General features: G+C 46.1%; 1 protein-coding gene across 4 annotated transcripts in view; it reads left to right on the top strand.

Annotated features, from left to right (window-relative positions):
* Positions 1 to 8,943: 8,943 nt before the first annotated feature.
* FRMD4B (FERM domain containing 4B) overlaps positions 8,944 to 13,732 on the top strand; it is a 139,889-nt gene continuing 135,100 nt past the window's right edge. For 2 of the 4 annotated variants that reach the window (XM_080385325.1, XM_080385323.1), the window contains exon 1: positions 8,944 to 10,808. The gene's annotated coding sequence lies outside the window, so the exon portion shown is untranslated. Of the gene's footprint in view, positions 11,630 to 13,732 lie in introns of all 4 variants that reach the window. The other 2 variants (XM_080385326.1, XM_080385324.1) reach the window with 2 other exon arrangements.

Genomic DNA, 13,732 nt, shown 5'->3' with positions numbered 1-13,732 from the left:
CAGAAGAGATGCCTGGTCCTGGAAGGAATCAGGAGTGGGCATCCCCTGGGAGCCTAGGGGCTAAGGCCAGGCGGGCGCAGGTGCGGGGGACGTGTGCTGACATCTGGCCATGAAGTGAAAAATCACCTCTTGCAGAATCTGGTAAGTGGCTGGGGAAGCTTGGCTGTGCAAGCCCATTTAAGCTCAATAAGTCTGTAAGAAATGGAGACATAAATCAACACAATAAAATGTGATGCAGCAAACCTGGGTGGCTGTTGTGGCACTTGATCGTTCTGCATGTTGGGTTCTGCTGGCACTCGTGGAGCCAGCAAGGATGTGCAATGCAAGGACCTGTGAAGAATGGTTCCCAGAAATGCAAAATGCTGAATGACCAGCTGAATGTCCCACATTAAACCTTTTCATCCTGCCTTAAATGAGGCAACCTTTCCCCTGCATGGAATTATTTACAGCCCCATTGTGCCATTTGACAGCACTGTTTTCACACCGCTGGCCCCTATCAGAATGCCCCAGGAGCACCCAAAATAGCAAAACAAGAAGCACCCTCACCTTCCAGCAAATACTTCTCTGGCCTATGGTAGGACAGGAAATTAAAAAGTTCATTTGTCATGTTCCAAGTATGACATGACCTCTGCATCATGGAAGGGATCTATCCCATAAGGTTAAATCACTACTAATCTGCTTAATGTCAATCAGACATTAAGCAGATTGAATAGGAGATTCGATTTATTTATTTTTAAATGGGAACCCAAACAACTTAATACTCCTTGACTTAATCTGCTGGCAGGCTGGGTATCCAATTTGTTGTGTCTGTTTGTTTGCTTGTTTATTTATTTATTTACTTCTGTGTCTTTTCGACTCCTATTGAGGGCCTATTGATTCCTATGGGAATGGATGATCTGTACCTGGGCTGCTGTAACAACAGACGAAACCCGCACAGAGATTATCCTTGCTGTATAGCCATCTGCATCGGCTGCACTGACTTTAGCAGCAATTTTTAAGCATAGGCTCTTGCGGATTATCTGCGCGCTTCGATGAATACAAATCAACTTGCAGTTAAGATTAAGATTCAACAATTTCTGTATCTGAAAAGCGTACAATTATTAATGGAAAAAAGTCGTAAAGTGGCATACTGGTTGCAAAGTCTAGTCAGCAATTTGAAGAAGTGGCTATGTGTGAAGAACACTGGAATTGGCAACCTTTTACGGTTTAAGAAAGCAGAAAATGTAGATGTAAGATGGCATTCATTAAACATGACCCAAACCGTTCTAATCCTTTCCCATGAAATCGTCATCATCTAAGCTATTACATGTTAAGTATACCTAAGAAATAAAGCTGATTTCATACAGCTGTACCCCTGAAATGAAGGGCAGTGACTTGCTACCTCACTTTTATTCCTTTGATCTAGGTTCCCTACTAGTTTGGTACAGATAAAGGAGGTTAAGGAGAAACTAGCAAGGACCTGATAACAATTTAATTACTGCGGTGATTACCATTTTGTAATTAAAGGCTTGCTGCTGTGAGATGCTGCATAGTTTCAGTGCCTTCCCAGACAAGTTTTTCTGCTGGTGGGGGACAGTCTTTTCTAAATGAGCAGGGTGGGATTTTCAAAAGCATGTGTTGGAGCCCAGGTAACTTGAGTTTTAATGAGGCAGGGACTTGTGGATAACTTCTGGAAGCCCCATCATATTGTCGTCTAATCAGAGATATTGTTTGTTTATACAGTATAAACAGGTGTAAATACTGCTCCTTTTCTAGACATAAAAATCTATTGAAACCAGCCTTCCATGCTAACCTACGTGGGCCAGAAAAAAACCCAACCCAAAGCAAAACCAACTTTCTTCTGGTTTTAAACTCTATTCTCAACTGCAAGAGAAGAAAATGAAGCTTACTCTAGCTCAGGCAGTCTCTTTGCAAAGCCTCCCACCTCTGTGAAGCAGTTACATCGCCCTGCAGTCAGATGTGAAAAATCATAGCTGGCTTTGAAGTTTTGTCCTGATACATTCTACTGTCCCCCTGCCTTTCTTATACGCAGATGCCTTCTGTATCGAAATCCTCCCTGCCAAGCATTTTTCTGACCTCTTTTTTAAACCTTCTGGAAGTGGAGATGCCTACACCATCCCATAATGGAGAGAAATATCTGCAGAAAGTGCATACTTTATTCTGATTGTGGAACAACTTCCAAATCACTGTATGAAATTGTCCAGAATTGCTTTGAAAGGGTCTTTGACAGGGCCCTGAGGGCACTAATTAGTCTTAATGGCCCTAACAATCAATCCTCACTTGGTACCTCCACCTACACCCATGGGCCCAGGAGCACATTCAAACTCAGCCAGGGGTATTTAACCCCTCCTGTGAGCCCCATTGTAGGGGGTTGGCTGTGGTCTTTGTGGGAGAGACTGAGCTTACTGCTTGGATATGGAACTGTGTTTTCTGTGAATTTGCTTTGTGCTGTAGACTTCCACTTGAAGCTGGGCACTAGCTTTGCATGTGAGGTCTGTCTTTTTTAGATACTAAAGGGTTGAACCTTAGTTGGTGAGGTACCTTCTTAGCTGTGGTGTGATGCTCTGCTCCATCTCCATTGTGGCTTTACTGGCCTTCTCTGCTCCCTGATGTTCTCCTTGCCAAAGGTAAGGTTGCTTATACCAAGTTTTTCTATGGCAAACAATTTCCTAACCTGTTTTTTAAGCCCTGTGGAGCCTTTTTTGCTACTACTGCACTGCAGAAGTAAGGTTTTGAGTGTGTGTTGCTGGTGTAATGTCTGGAGGCATTGTGGAATTCAGCTTATCCTGTGGCTTCAGTGAGTTTTGTACTAATGTTTTTTCATTGAGATTGTGTGGGATTTGAATCATAGGGTAAACATGTTGTTGAAGTGGAGCTTGGATAATGAGCTTTACCATAGTTATTGTTACTGGAATTTTTGGAGGGAGTACTTAATGTATGGCTTAAACTTCATGGAGCTGCATGATGTTTCCCTTTGAATCACAGATGAGTTTCATGACAAACATGCTTGTAGGCTTTATCCTTTGATATATGGAGAGGCCAAGAGTCCATGTGAGTGTAATTGCAGAGTTCGCTTGTTCACCAGGAGTCATTTCAGAGTACCCATGAAGAGCACTCGGGAGGCTGAGGGCACTAATAGGGGGTCAGCAAGTTCATTTTAGATGGCTCAAGGTCGGAGTCTGATCTAGGTTGCATTACTGAAGAGACAGAGCAAATCTCGTGGGCTAAATATCATTATTCCTCCTTGACATCAGCATAACAAAACCCTTTGGAGCAGTTTCAGTTCTTATGATCAAATAAACATTCCAACAAATGGGATTCTTGTTTGTCAGAGCTATGTCCATTGACCCTCTTGTAGTATTTTTAGCTGGTTAAATGCCTCTAGTGTTATGCTGGCTTCCATCTTAGACTGGCTGGTGGAAAGGCAAAACAAAAAGCCCTCACATCAAGCCCCCATGTAGTGATCAAGATATGCCTGACAGCTAGCAGAACTGCTGTGCTCCTGGTTTATGACTGTCAAACGTGTCTGGAGATAGAAGCAATGTAGCCTCAAGCTCTGGCCGTGGTATAGGAGGAGTAAAATGAGTGTAAAGTAGTTTTTTTCCTTGATGCATCAGAAAAAGTTTGACAGCCTTTGCTACTGAGCAAATAAAGTCACAGGACAATAAAGTAGTGGAGACCAGGCCCATTGTGAAAAATTACATGGGAAGAGAAACTAATAGGTAAAGTTCTTTAAATAGCATTTTGCAGGCAGCCATTCTCCCCCACTGCAGTTGCAGGCACTGACTGGGTACGTGGGCACTGGCTGTCCTTGCAGCTTGCCCTGCCCATCTGTTAGTGTGGAGCCTCCAGCAAACCAGGCTTCAGGGCTAATGGCAGAGCCCCTCTGCATTAGCCCCACACACTGTGGTAGTAGTCCACGGTGACCAAGTGTGACTGACGTTTGGGTCTCGGCTAGAGTTTGGAATACCTAGTTTAGCGAAGACTGAAAAGGAACGTAAGTAAAGTTCTGCGTATATTTAGCTCAAAACACCCCCAGAAGTGGCTGTGCATGAGGATGGAGTTGTGAGGAGGATTGGTACTCAGGAGTGTAGCTTTCTTGCTGGGCAGCCTGTTCCCCTTTCTGCTCCTCAGCTATCTCCATTTATAATAAATAAGGGAAGCTCCTAATGCTAATCTTAGTAGCGTGCCTTTGGATCTCCTGATGAGGCAATGAGTAGTGGGGTTTTTTAATACACGGCAAGGTTTCTATGTCCCTTTGACACTAGAAGGCCAGATTTTAAACTGGATAATATTTTGAAGTACAGGGGGAACAACTCTAATCTTTAAGAGCTAATATGACTCCCCAAACAAATTGAGAAATTGTAAGTGTAACTTTAAAGAACTAATTAATATTCCAAATCATTCTGAATGCACAAATTTATCAAGAATATGAATGTAAAAACTGTTTGCAACTTCTGATTAGATATAAACATATAGGGACACAGAGAAGTCCTCAGAAGCAGAGTCCCTTCTAGTGCTAATGGTGCTGCAGGTGCAGGAGTATCTCCTCTTGGAAACCCTGTTCTTGCGCAATGGTGCTTAGGAGACCTGTGGTAACTGCTGGGGGAGATGCTACGGTGTGTGGAGTGCAAGGTGGTTGAGCTGACTCTGCGCTTCATAATCTGCATTTAATTCTATGGAAACAGGAATAGGATCAGTGAATAATGAAGTGGGAGAAATGCAAGAAAAGCCCAGTAGACTGTGCTATCAGCCATCAGAATAACATCATTTTCTGTGAGAACAGTTGTAGTGATAAAAGGAGTAACACTGAAGCCTTCAGCTTGCTTTCCCTTGTTATTATCAAGCATAGATAAGGGGAAAGGTCTGTGGGAGCATGTGTAGGACCTGGCTCTGTGTTTCTTGTCCTGCTGTTATCTTTCAGAACTGCCTCTTATTTAGGAACATGGGAAAAATTAAGGGCCTCAGAAGCCAAAAATGTGAAAAATTCTTCAGCTCCTTCTGCGGTCTGAGCTCAGCTATCATGTTAAGTCTTTGTGTAGGAGATGGTATCTCAACTGCAATATAAACTGACAATATGGGGAGATGGAATAGTTTTTTTGCAAGCTCAGAGAATGGAGGTGCAGGGTAATGGTGTGAGTAAAGTTTAGGTTCACTCATCTAATTTTAGGCCCTTAAAGCTGGGCATCAAACTTGGCCTGGGTGAAGGACAGAAGACTATCGCAGAGTCTTTCTGTAATGTGGGGAGACTAAAACTGGCTGTAGGACATCAGGTGTGAGAGTCAGAGTTGTATGTGTAAGAAAGAGCAAATTATCAAGACTAATGGTGTTTAGTCATTATAATTTCTAATTGCCTTTATAATATCTTAGAGAATATCTGCTAGTACAACTATGCTCAAATGAAAACTAAAGATGGTGCAGCAAGATTTAAGGTATTTATTTACTGCTGGACATCATTAATAACACTTTCTTTTTTTGGCCCATGTTTAGGTAACATAGTATTGATATAGCTTAGTGCCTTAGAATGGCATCAATGTATCTAAATTAATGGCAAAGGGTAACTCAATTTTTAAAACGTGCAAGTTTGATCAAATGAGCTCTTTAAAGCACACATATAGGCATGACAACTTTTGGAAATTGTGTACGGGCACATCACTTAAGAAAAAGCCAGAATTCCATCTCCCTCACCTGTTTGAGACTGGGCACAGCCCAAGAAGCCCAATTCCTGGCACTTAGACTTAAATTTCAGTGATTTCTCAGCTAGTGTGCGAAGGCTGAAAAGTGCAGTTTCTCCCAGTTTTCCCATCTGGGAAGCAGGGAAAGAAATAGCCTCCTTAAAGCAGTTCAGGTCCCACAAGCTGAGGTGCTGTGACTGGAACGCTGTAGCTTGAACCTCTTCAATAGATGTTGAAAGCACTTTTGGCTGGTGGTGATGATAAGGAGCATTATTGAAACTAGACAGGGTACCGCCAAGAATTGTCTTGTCAATGAACAAAATCCTTATTCCCAGTGATAATCCAATATCTGTTACAGAATCTTCATGTCACAAATACCTTTACCTGACAAAGGATCTTTCCTGCTTTATTTGTGGCTGAAAAGGGAAGAGAAGCACTGCTGGTACAGGAAGGTTTCTCTTGCATGTGGTTACCAGTGCCAAATGTATCCCATGCCCGTTAGTTGATGATTGGTATGAAGGGAACCAGCTTGAAACAAGATTATTGGGAAAACGTGATTAATTATTTTGGACAATACATAAGGACCTGCACCTGAAAATGGATCAGGAGTTGTGTGGTGGTGCAGAGGTGGAGGAAGATGCTTCAGCCCTGTTAAGCTTTATAGAACTGGCTGGTGTAGAAGTGGGGCTGTTTGCATCAGGAGTGCACTGGTGCCCCAGCGATACCCCAGGAGCCCTTCTGAAAGCTGAGATGAAGCATGTATGAATGCATTTGCTGAAATTGGACCTAGGATTTGAATCCTGGCATCTAGAAGTTGACTTTGCAAACAGTTTCTCAGGGCTCAGGTCTTCTGGTGTATTTTTGTAACAACACTCTGTGTGTTTTGGCAGTTTAGGTCAATTACATCATTTTACCCTATCTTTCTGCATTTTATTCACGTCATTTCCTCATCTAAAAATAGATACAAATTGACTAATCCATGATATGAATCTGAAAACATAGAGAAAAGCCAGCAACCTCTTGTCTTGCATGTCATTTAAACTGTATCAGCCACATTAAACCACACAAATAGATGCTGCTTGCAGAAGGTCTAGATGAGGAACAGACCCAAGGATATTTTGGAGGAGCAAAGGAATGAGGAAGAAAAGTAGGAAGGATGAGGGGGGCTTCAGCTTCCTTTTCGTATGGAGGAGGGTTGCTCTCGGAAGAGTGATGAGGCATTCAGCCTCGCTGAGCTCTGTACAGCTGCCTGAAGCTCTTCCCTGTCCTGGAGGCTCCAGTCCTCCATGGGAACTCATTTTGCAGAAGGACAGAGGAATGTATATGGCAAGGCTTTTCTATTTAGCTCAGACCTGGTCTGAAAGGGGGACACGGACGCACACACCACCCCCACCCCCCCCAACTGGGAAATCATTCTAGATGGGAGAATCCAAATTGTTTTCTAGGTCTCAGCAGCTTTTAGAATCTGCATGTTCTGGTTTAGATTTGAAACGCAACAGATGGCTTGTGGCATTTCTGGAGCTTAAGTGAGGTGGCTGTGGGAATCTGGAGTTGTCTATAGTCTACCTTGGACTGTTTCTAACATACTGCATGCCCCTACTGTAAAGGTTTATGCACATATTTGAAACCCCACTGCTTGCCTGCTTGCAAAATGAGTACAGATCACTTTCAGGCTATTTGCTATCATTCTCTTTGGGAAGTTCACGCACAGCTCCGTCATGTAAGTGCTTGTCTCTGCTTTAGGACAAAATCGCCCAACTTACCTGAAATCAGCCACAAAAGCATTTTGAGCAAAGCCAGCTGACTTTGCATGGGAGTATATTCTCTTCTTCCAGCTGGGCTGCAAGAAGGAACCTCCAGTCATGGGAAGTGGTTTATTGCTGGAGTGATCTTTTTCCAGCTTCAGAAGAATCCCAAAGAGGATTTTTGGCCTAAGCAGCAACTCTTCTCCCAAAACCTCCAAAAAAGCTGGATACCTGCTGCTGCTAGCACACCTGGGTGAAGATCAGCTGTGCAGAGAGCATGGGATACAGCAAGTCTGGTCCTCACAGTCACCTGAGCGATGCTTGTTTTAGGATCGGTATATCAGTGCCAAACTACATAAACAGCTTGTGCTCACTGGGGTCTCCCAGAAGAATGCTGTGATGGGTTAGACTAGCAGTCCATTTGGCCTGGCATTGCACTGCTCATCCTAAATAATAAATGATACCCACTCTGGCAGTTTGTACAGATTAACATCAGTGGTAGATCTTCAGCGGAGAGCCAAAGTACCTTTTTAAACATTAATATTCCTCCCTTGCTATAAAGGGATTTTGCAAAGAGCTATGGTCAGTGCCAGAGTTTACCTTTCACATCAGGAAAGTAGCCTAAGTTCAGCCATTTCCCCAAAGAGATCTTTAACCCAGCCTGACTCTCATGTCCATAGGCCTTGGGTATTTACTTTAGAAGTTGATATTCCAGAAATAATGTTTCAGGGCTAGGAATGCAAGGCTCTTCTTTAACACTACCAAGCTTCCAGGCTATAGGTATGTTGACTAATTGTGCTGCAATGCATTTAACCTCTGGAGTTTTGAATTGTGTAAATAGTCATTGCCTAAGAAAGGCAAAGGACTTTATTGTGAAGTCCTGTTCTGAGTTCTGTTCCCAGTCATGGACTGGAAGTGGCATTTCTCACCAAACCTGAGGCATCCTAATGTGAGATATGTAGTCTGAGCTAGCTTGGTTGAAAGTGAGAGACTTTGTGGCTTACTGTAAGACCCCAGGCAAACCATATCTTCAGGTTCTTCACCCTGTGCTTCATCTGTCTGGGCTCTCTGCTCTTGAGGACAAGAGATCTTGTGGATTTGTCAGACGGCCTACCACAACAGGGTCCTTGTGTAGGCTGGTATCCCAGGGTCGAGTGTAAAGCCAGCAAAGGCTACGCAGCTGAAGAATTTTGCCCTGCATCCCTCCATCAATCACATCAGAAGGCGTTCTCTGCTGTCATGCAGTGCTATCACTCATCTTCTGCACACACTTGGTTCAGGTGTATCGCCACTATTTTCTGCAAGCTCTTGATTTTTATTATAATACAGAAATAAACTAGATTAAGAGCATTTATTTTGGCTGCTATAAATATTGGCTGACCTTTTCTGTTCAAAGGAAGCTCACTCCTCTGTCTCTAGACTTTGATTTAGGTTTATTTGTGGAAGGCAAATGGATGCATACATCACATCAAGATATCTGTCAGTGTAATTTCCCCTAATGAAGTATTACATGCAGGAAGGAGGGCATGGTGAATTTGAATGGTTAAAGTAGGAGGTAGTGTTAGAATTTCTTATGATACAGAACAATCTTTTGGGGGGGAGATTGCATACTGGTTGTTAGTCTTTGGTAGCACAGAGCCCACTGGGTGCTCGATGACAGCTGGGAATTGGGCAGACTACTGATGTGCAGTGGTACATGTAGCTAAAATCTATTCTGTATTTCTAAGGAGCAGATAATCTCTCAATCATGTGAATGTGTAGGAAGCTTGTGACGTCCTGTGAGTAAAGCAGATGCAAGATGCAGAGTATACAGAAGAAAGAATTGGAGGGTCATGTGTGAAACCTGATGACCTGCGGGTGGTTGTTGCATTGCTCTTGTTGGCTTGTGGCAACCTGGAGCAGAAAAGGCAGATGTTGCCACCCTCCTGGCAATGGGAAACATCTGGGAGCACTTCTCAGTCCCCAAACCACAACCTCAGAGGAACTGAAGGAAGGAAGGAAAAGCCCAGAAAAGTCAGATGGCAGCAAAACCCAGGGATGGGGATCCTTGGGTGTAAGCAGAAATGAGGGAGAGGCAAGAGCTGGCCGAACATCAGCATAATTGGGCTGTTGCGGGAGAGCATCAACAGGTCATTGCTAAAATGGCATGGGTGCAGTATAGCCAAGGCATCCTGCATGGGTGTAGATGGAGGTGTGTGCAAACAGTGACTCTGCTGTGTGTATTACTTTGCTTTAAGAAAAGCACCAGGTAGTTTGGTACTGTAGTCTGCAGATGTGATAAACAGGAAGGCCTGGCACTGCTGGAGCTAATAACCCTGATCTGATATGGGATAATTCTAAGGCAAAAAAAAAAAAAAAAGAAAATCCTATTTACCTAGTGCAATCTTGTGATCCTCTTAACTTTAGTTCAATGAATGAATAAGGATCTGTGAAACTTCTATAAAAATAACAGCATACTCCTGCATAGCAAAGTATTGGAGTGAATTTATTCACAAGTGCTGTTCTGGCTGCAGTGGTGTGTTTGGTGCAATATCTAGGACCTGTTCTGGTGCTACTCATATCAGATGGCGAGCCTGGTTCCAGCATCGTTTGCCAGCACCTTCAGTTTATCTGACACCCCCCAAACAATAGCCAGACTGCTCTTCACCGCTGTACTTGGACAGCCCACTTCCGTACGGTAGTTAATGCCTGTGTCTGTAACATACCGGCGTGGCCGCTCTTGAACTCCCGTTATTGTTCTGTTTCACATTACAAGGATGACAAAGGGCGGTTATGAGCAGAGATAGCTGGATTAAGGGAAATCCAGCCCCCTTCCCATGGCCCCGTAGAAATTTCCATCTATCCCCTGATATGACACGCGTCTCCTGCCCAGGTTGTGAATTGCAGCTGGGAGTAAATCAAAGGCGGGGGAGGACCCGGGGGGCGGCCGGGGAGCCGCCGGTGCTGCCCGCACTTGCCTGCGGGGAGCGGGGCTGGACGCGTCGCTTGCTCTGAAGTTGAGGAAGAAGAGGAGGGGGAGGATGCTGTAACTTGCCCGTGTCCCCTCTCCCGTGCCGGGAGGCAGTTGCGGCGCTTTGTGCGGGGTGAGACCGCGTCTGCGTGTGCACATGCACACGCACAGATGTAAACATGACCTGAGCATCCATCGCCACCGGGTCTGGCGCTGCTGGGAGAGGCTGCGGATCTATCGGTATCTCCTCCTCCGGGGGGGGCAGGGACCCCGCAGCCAGGGGCGGAGCTGCCCCTCGCACCCGCCTCGGGGTGCGCCCCCGGTGCGGGGGGGAGCCGGGAGCCGCCGCGGGTGGATGCGCGGGGGGCGGCGGAGGGGCGGGCTGGGCTCCGCCGGCAGCCCCGAGCGCTCAGGGCCGCCCGGGCTGCCCGCACCGAGGTAAGGGCCGGGCACCGCATTGTTCTCCGAGCGGGGCAGCGGCGGCGGGGGGGTGGGGGGCCTCGGGCGCGGAGCTGCGGGGGTCGCCCCGCCGTCGCAGCGAGAGGGGAGCGCGCGGCCACACCCACACGGGGGGGGTTGTCCCCCCCCGCACCCACTGGTGGCTCCGCTCGGGGAAGTTCGGGGTGGGGTGGTTAAATCCCCCGTGGGGCGCACGGAGGAGCCGGGCATCGCCGCTGCGGCCCCGCGCCCCGCTGGGGCGGCACAAGAGCCGAGTGCTGCCCCTCGTGCTGGGGGCCGGGGGTACCCACCCCACTGACCCTGCGGGCGGGGGGGCCGCCGGCGCTGCCCTCTCGCCCTCCCTCAGGACAGGCGCCGCGTTCACCGGCGGCACGGGACGCGCCGGGGCCGGGGGCAGGTGCGGGCAGCCGTGCATCCTTGCGGGCAAACCCGCATCGCTGCTGCGCGGGGCCCCGCGGAGGAAGCCCGGGCGCTTCCCCGGCCTTTGTTACCCTTGTTTGCTCCGGCTCGGCCTCGCATCCTCCCTCTCGCCGAGAATAGTCCCTTTCCCAGTATTGTTCTCGGTGTGTTTCCTCTCGCCTCTCTCTTCCTCCACCCCTCCTCAGCCGCAGGTTCTCTGCGGACATGATACCCTGATGCGTGTTTTCTCTCTCCCCTGTGGAGTTAAGTCCAGACCTACCCATTTGAAGAAAATTATCTTTTTTACTTGAGTGTTACAGCCCTGTTTCAATGGGGCTTAGATAGCCCTTGCGTGGGTTTGCACTAAATTGAGATAAACTTCGCTTGGAACGTGCTGCACGGTAAGGATGAGGTTTCTGGTTGCTCATGTGCCACTTCCCATCAGTTTAAATTTCACTGAGTGTTTGTGTGCTTGTGGCCTGGGCTTGCTCAGCCAGAAATGGATACGATGTAAAACAACGTGATGCTTTACCTCTGACCTTGCTGCTCTTTTTTTTTTTTTTTTTTTTTTTTTTTTAAATATGGGATTAGGTGGGTCCTTGGCTAAATGACTGTAGCTTTGTTGAATGCAGCTGAAGACTGGTATGTTCAACATACTGCTCCTGGGGAAAAAAGTTTTCGAGTTCCTGTGGTGGCTGGAGAATGAGATTAAGGGAGAGGCCAGGTTATAGGAGCTTTTTAGAACAGCATTTCCAAAAGGGTCCAGTCACCATCTCCTGTGGTGTATTGGTTTCCAGCCTTAGATGTATTTGAAAGTGCTTGCATGGCTGTGCTGGAACAGAGGGCTGTGCATAGCTCTGTCTGGGGGACTTGTTGGTCCTTCCTTTAGTGGATTGTGTTCTTTAAGCTCTGTCTTTAGAGTTTTGCCTAATAGGAAGCAAAGAGCCGCTGAGCTCATTGTTGTAACTTTTGCAGGATTCCCAATAGCTGCAGTGAAATAGTCAAGTCTTTAATCAATTTTTACTTGGCTATAACTTGGAAAATCTTTGAGCAACTGCAGAGGCACTGGCTGGAGAGCCATGTCTGCAGGCTGGGGAAGACTGCAGTGCTCTAGTTACGCCTCATACAGAGGCAGGAACATATTTAGAAAAATGTACTTATTTTCACTTGTGTTCTCTGGTTTTTAAATTATTTTCTTGAAGCTGCTCCTTTCTCTTTCAAGTGTTTGTTCTGCAGAAGTTAGCAATGCTTGCCTTGAAAAGACTTCTGTTCCCTGCAACTGCCCAGATCTCAAGATTTTGTCTTTCTTGCTGACTTGCATGGGTGCAACTGTCAGACTTGATCTTTTGAGTTTGATCCTGATGTATTAGACATGTCAAACCCCTTACTAAGAATGTGCACGTCAGTCCATTAGAAATACACGTGTTTCTCAGTCAAAAGGCCGGGATTGTATAGAAAACTTTCAGTGTTCTAACAAGCCCTAGAATCCCATAATTTTGAAAACATGACAGGAATGAATGAACTCCTGAGGTTTAACGTGCAGGTGACCATCTTTCTGTGAGGATGATGGGTTTGTATTCACTGAAGCTAGGATATCTTCTGCCTGGTGAGATGAAACTGCTACAGAGTTCCCTGGAGTAAAGGTTGTAAATCTATCTCGGCTATAGAAATCAAGGCTCCTCCCCAGGCTTTGTGCTCTAAGATTAAAAACAAAACTCCACACACCACAACTTATTTTCAGTGCATGTTATTATCTTCAGCCCTGTGAATGCATGCAAGTGAAGCCTGGCATGAAAATACTCCTGAGAGCATGACTGTCACTGCTGCAGGACTGGCTGACATGGTATGGATGGGCATTCTTAGTGTAGGCAAGTCTACATTTTGTTTCTGGTAATTAAAGCAGCAGAAGGTAAAAAGGAGGCCCACCCCAGGGCTTACATAATTTGCAAAGAGCTCTTGCATGTTTTCTGTACCCTATTTTCTTCCTCCAGTGCTTCTTAACATCCAGTGAATGGTTGGCAGGGAGGGAGGGAAGGACCTGGATAAAAGGAGTATTCTGGGATCCAGGGGCTGTGTTCTTGCCTGTTGCACCTTCCCAGGGAAACGGTGGGCCAATGTGTCGAATCCATTTGCAAGTGGTAGTATAAATTAAAGCTGGGGGATAAACAGGCTAGAAGGTTAATGAGATGTCTGAACCTAATTGATTTTCCTTAGATTGGCTATAATGTCTTTTGTTTACCCCCCCTCCCTGGGATGCTGTTACGGCAGTTACATGAATATCATCAGGAGTAGCAAAAGGTGTGGGGGGAGAGTCATGGCTATTTGGAAAACATGGCTAGGAAACCTTGGCTGTACTTCCTAACTTAGGCTGATGTGTGATTTTTTTTGTTTGTTTTGGACAGAGCTTTGACTTGGGACCCTGCACCCCTGTGTCTTCTGTGTCCCAGTGCCACTGAATACTGGTGAGCGCTGAGCCAGGGACAGCAGCATGCCCTAGCTGTCAG

Source organism: Falco punctatus, assembly GCF_963210335.1.
Source record: "Falco punctatus genome assembly, chromosome: 4".
Taxonomy (NCBI): domain Eukaryota; kingdom Metazoa; phylum Chordata; class Aves; order Falconiformes; family Falconidae; genus Falco; species Falco punctatus.
This window is presented reverse-complemented; position numbering and strand designations above follow the sequence as displayed.